At 30.8% G+C, this 6049-nt stretch overlaps 1 long non-coding RNA gene across 1 annotated transcript in view; it reads right to left on the bottom strand.

Annotated features, from left to right (window-relative positions):
• LOC122576177 overlaps positions 1 to 5660 on the bottom strand; it is a 29986-nt gene extending 24326 nt beyond the window's left edge. Inside the window, exons 1-2 of the long non-coding RNA XR_006319661.1 lie at positions 5524 to 5660; positions 5380 to 5430 (exon numbers count right to left, since the gene is read on the bottom strand). This is a non-coding gene — a long non-coding RNA (uncharacterized LOC122576177). The remainder of the gene's footprint in view (positions 1 to 5379; positions 5431 to 5523) is intronic.
• Between the last annotated feature and the right edge of the window lie 389 nt (positions 5661 to 6049).

Genomic DNA, 6049 nt, shown 5'->3' with positions numbered 1-6049 from the left:
AATGCCACAGACGAAATCCGACTAAACAAAGCGATAAGATAACGAAGTTCCAAGCACGTTACCATCAGGATAACATCCGGTCATTCTATCCGTTCCCAAAGATGTATGATCAAGGCCCATTCCCACTCCAACGAATAAAAGAATTTAAATACACCCCCTAAAGATCATCCAAGTCAGTCTTGAACAGTCACGCCTAGAGTTCAGAAGTGTATTGCAAACGATAAAAAATAAAGTTTCTTTTTTCCCTAAATTTATTTTTTTTATTTTACGTGACATAAGCGTTGCCAGCTCCATCGCAGCAGCCGAATTGAGAAATCTAATTGAAATCTAAATCCAATATATTGATGATATTCACTTTTAATTGAATTATAAATTATAACAAACTTATAATGAGTTATAAGTTGTAACAGATTTCTGTAATCTCTCATGTGTACATTATGCACGAGGCCTCACTCGATCCCCGTTTATAGACAGAAGATAAATGGCCGACGATCCACACTGACGTATACGCTGCCACAAACGTAGAACTATAAGCAGAGTTCATAAAAGAACTTACTGCAGTGGTACCGGCAGCTTTAGTTAATATCTCGGGAACTAAGTGCGTCTATCCCTTATATATGTATATAGGAAGAAGCTATTCATATTGGATTATTCTGTGAGAGTAAGTGCGTTTATGAAGCACGTGATTGCAAAAATTAATGAACACATTGCAAATGTTTTTTTATACCTGGATTGTAATATGAATAGAAGAGGAACATGGCAACCATTTATTTGGTATGAATAGGCGCCGATTTTCTTTTTTCTTTTTTTTGATTAGTAACTATCAGCTTTAAGGCTAAATATACTGAAATATGTAGCGGCAAATGAGTTAGAGGTCAATTCAAATCATGTTGTGGTTTTGCCTCGCAGTATGAAGATTGTTAGGATACATGTAATGTAAGAATAAACAAACTCCGAGCAAAACAACGTCGCCGCTACATGTAACCGTCGAACGAAGACAAATTCAAATTTTCCGACTTTCCCCCGACCAGTATAAATAAACGGACGCGATCGCGAACATGATAATCATCAGTTACATACGCCGTTACATACGCAGTTCAGTGACAGTATCTACCGAATATCGCGACGAGCCTTTACGAGTATTTATCCGCTATTTTATTTTGCGATTAATACTTTGTATCAACAACTCCAGCCTATAGACTATAATTTAACTTATTATTTTTAAATATATTCGACGGTTTCATCAACGAGCAATCTCGTCATTGAACCTCACGTACTAACTATCCTCTATACATATAAACCTTCTACAAATAATACGAAATATATATATACTGAAATATATATATGAAATAATACTGAAATATAGACACGCCTTCCTCTAATAAAAAAAAATTGATTAAGATAAATAAAACTAAAATAAAAATTATTACATCTTCATATTTATTGCCCTTAACCAATAATTCAAAATATCGATTTCCATCAACATATCCAAAAAAATAATCGAAATCAGGGGGTCGTTAACGTTTCTACAGTTTAGCCGCGTTTTGTTTGCAAACATTAAATTTGAAAAACAATTCACATGAGATTAGTGTATCGATTTCTGCTGCTGGAAACACCTTAGATATAATATGTTCCTTCAAAGCTGAATTAAGTGAGAAATGTAAGCACACAATATGACTCTTTAACGTTTGAAACATATGCTGACGAAACTGTAGAATTATAAGTTTAACTTTTTAATTATAATAATAGGTTTAATTTCGTTCGTAAGTTAAATTTCCAATTGCGACCGATCAGTTATTCAGGAGATTCGGAAAGAATTCTTCCCCAAAATATCTAGAATATATACAAAAATTGACATTCTTCGCGATTATCTCAATGTTTCAAACTCGAGAACATTTCCAGACAAAAACTTAACCTAACATCCAGAATATCAAACGATATTTATTTTTTCTTGATAAATACTTCCAGTCAAACATCAAATGAAACAAGCATTCCCACTGATAGTGATTCAAGTAGTAATTTAGAATAAAATAAGTTGGTATCTTTTAGTATTAAGAATAACTCTTTAGTAACATATATTACGTTAATGTATTTTGTCATTAACAATCGCCACTAATGCAGTTTTTGTCACGGCTGTGGTCTTGTTTAGAGTATCTGGGCGACTATACGAAGGCACACTTAACGCTTAAAAGGCTACTTGAGTTCTTACCATACATAAGAGTGCCTCAAATTGATGATTCCAAAGGATATCGGAGGGAGATTCTTGGAGTAGGTAGGTCAGACCAGGAAGACAGATTTAATTTTTAGAATTAGAGCCAAAAGCAAAAAACCCAGCACCAAACTCATTTAGTTCAGACAATTTATCTTATTTAAAATTCGTTGCATTTACCGCAGACTTCAAAAAATCTTTTTTGAAATTCACAGATCAAAGCACTTTTCTATGTTTCTACGCTTTAAGCATCATCGCGTTTCCGATTAAAGAGAGAACTTTCCTGACGGAAGCATTTTTAATGTCAAGTAGTAACTATTAGCTCCTCTTCAAGAAAATATTTCGTAAATAGAGTAAAAGGAATCTTACAAAAGTTCAGGGAAACAGGAAATGTATTAGAGCAAAAATTTTGCCGAAAATCGACTAATACTAGTAAGAGGTGTTGAGAAATGTTAAGTTGGTATGATTGCTAGTTCCTACAAGCTAAGTTGGTACGACTTCTAACAACGCTCTTTTGTCTTAGGAGTCGACCACGTGTTAATTATCTAAGTGTATCCGGTGTGTTTGGACGTTTTGTACGAGGTGACGAAATATAGAAAGAAAAATAGAATCTGTGTGAATCTATTAAACGTCAACCCCAAACCTATATTTAATAACAAGAAGAGCGAATAAAAGTTCGGAAGACGTTGGAATCGTTTACGTTTCTGAATGTCATAGCCTCTTTATACGATTACATATGCTCGAACAGCTGTTGCGCATGTGTTGTTCAATTTAAGGGTCTCTGAGCTGCCTACTGCTGGAACTATCCTAACTATACTTCGTATAAAACAGTATAAGGAGACTTGCTCGTGCACAGTGATGTCTCAGTCGATTTTTAGTTGTCAATAACTACTCCTAAAAAAAGCAAAGCCGAAAATATAATTTTTCTATTTTTAATTTGTTCTCCTAAAAGTCGATTCTCACATTTTGTTATACCTGTAGTCGAATATCATGTATATATTACATTTATATGTATATATAAGCAAAAATAAGAAGGAAAAAAAGGGAACTAAACATTAATTAGATTACGTTGGGAAACTGTAGTGCGCGCTCCAAGAGAAGAATGACTTATACCAAGATATACACTTAATAATACAACACTATACATCTCAAAGAGATGTTTATTGTAAAATCATTGTGGTAACAACTAGCAACAATTCTTTGAGCGTTCCCCGATGCAGAGATATCCCTAAATCCTTGTTGGACTCCAATCGGCGCAACCTCACATGCACCATATTCACTGCATAAACTTCCGCAGTCTATTTAATTTGTTATAATTATTATTTTAAAAGTTGGCGTTACAATTTTTCTTTCTTCCATCCTGAGTTAAATTTTTATGTGTATAATAAAATATTGTTATGTTACTATAGGAAATAAGAATAAACTGATTTTCTACTGCTTTGATTTTCTATAAGGAATATCACCTATTCTTTTTAAAAAGGTTGAACTGTTAATATGATTTCAAACATGGTATACCTTGCTCCATACCATGTTGACATATAGAAATATATAGCAATATAAAAAAATTGAAAGATTTTAGATAATTTTGTTCTTATGAGACTTGGTATAGTATTAACATCATGCCCAATACTGAACACAATATAATCTAGTTAATTAACATAAATACTGAAGTGTTTATGTATAAAACTAAACAAGAATGAAACTTGTCTTTTTCATTTATAATATGTAAATAATGATTAGGAAAGATAATGAATAAATGGAAATCATCACCTTTTTTAAATGGAATGGCACATTCTACAATTAAGGGCAGATAAAAGAAACGGACTTATTGTGGCAGCATGACAAAGAATTTATGAAATCTTGACTTTCTCAGAAATCAATTTCCTTGCATATCGCAAAATGCGTTTATCATATATTTCTGGCAATGTAGATTCTTCAAGTAATTTTCTAAAACATGTTGTTTTATAAAATACTTAGAATAATGTACCTATAGTGAAGTATATACATAAATATATGAAAAACGCAGAAAAGATAACTAAAGCTAATTGCTTAATTATGAAACTATCATTAATAACTAAAAGAATGAGAACACAAGTTAAACTAGGATAATATTATAAATATTATAGATACAAAATAAAGATACAGAATAAAGTACAAAACGAGTAAAAATGAGATTTGTAATACACACACGTATGCAAGAAAAATAATCTGAACACCAGCTAACTCATAATAAAAGAATACCTGTAATATTAGGCATTTAGAACTAAATTTCTTAAAAAAACAACGATTAAATGTAAAAAATAACAAATGAAAAATCTCCTTTATAAACAAAGAAAAGTAGTAATGGTAATTAACAAATTTTATTAAAAAGCAAAAGCGGCATTAGGTTTATAGCATTCTGGCATAGAAGAATAGCAAAAGAGATAGAAGAACAGCAATTCAAACGAATTTACAAATTATGAAAGCAACTTAAAAACTTTGCTACGAATGTTTTGTACTAACTAACAAATTTAAACATTTCTAATCTAAGTATAAATAGACCACAAATAATTTTATATAGCAATACACAAAAATAATATTAAATAAATAGAATTTTTCTTGTTGAAATGTGACAGTTTATAATAAAAGACGAATTAAACAAGAAAAAATAACTTTAACAAAGAAGAAACGAATTTATAAAAATTTATTCCTAAAAAATTATGGCCGATCAGATATGTGAAATAAAAGTACAAAAAGCAATTAATATTAGACAAAACATGCAGTGTATTCTCTCAACGTGCATTTGCGAAGCGGTTTATTTTATACTTCATTTCCGAGCTTCTTTGTTTCCACCCAGTCATGGCAGTTCAGAACTATTTTATGAAAATTAAAACTTTTCTACATCAAATCATTTCATTTGCAGACCTCATATATTTCTATATTATTCACACAAAATTAGTACAGCGCGCAAACATTAAACGGAAATAAGCGATAGAGTAGCCCAAACAAACAAGAACAAACGTTAAAATAAGACATCAAAAATAGCACTTATTATTCAAATTTGTATGAAAGGTCCCTAATAAAGTAAATTCTTCTTTAAGTGAAAGACGGTTGTGTATATGAAAATCAAAAATGTAATGAAAATACAAAAAACATAAAAAAAGAAAACTGTACTTGTTACTACAACTTACTTTTACGTATAGAATAATTTCCTTTCCGGTTACTATACTATCCCATCCATCCTAGAACAAATTTTTAGGTTAAAATTATTTATACAAAACTAATATGTATACGAATCTTTTCATTTTATAAAATTGCATATATAAAATATTTACCTTCGTTAAATCTCTTTTTATAGAAACTTTACAGATCAAGTTTCTAATCAAATTTAATTCTCCACTTAATACTCATTACCAAGTAATGCTTGGTAAATTAAAAAATTATAACGTTCAATAAATTTTTTTGCGATGTACATTCTACCATGACTCGAATACGAAAGACGATTGAACAGCACCGATTTCTATAATAACAGTGAAGACAAAGGAGTGGTGCTGCTTGCTGATTGGCTACGCTTCAGAACTACAGATGCAACATGTACACGATCATTGCGCAGAAGTTACCTTGTGGCATACTTGTAAAATCTAGATGTGATTCTTCTGTTAATTTTCCATGGTTGTACTTCAATTTGAAGATTAATTAAATAAATGTTTAATAACGATTTTAATACCGGAAATAACGATTATTATACTCCTAATTTTTATATGGTCATAGTATAGTAAAATATATAAAATACATGTATATGTTATGTACAATGGCTCACGAAAGTATTCGAATGTTCGCTACTGAATTTTAAAGATATAT

The sequence above is a fragment of the Bombus pyrosoma genome, linkage group LG16, assembly GCF_014825855.1.
Source record: "Bombus pyrosoma isolate SC7728 linkage group LG16, ASM1482585v1, whole genome shotgun sequence".
Taxonomy (NCBI): Eukaryota; Metazoa; Arthropoda; class Insecta; order Hymenoptera; family Apidae; genus Bombus; species Bombus pyrosoma.
The sequence above is the reverse complement of the archived record's forward strand: the minus strand, read 5'-3'. Positions and strand labels throughout refer to the sequence as shown.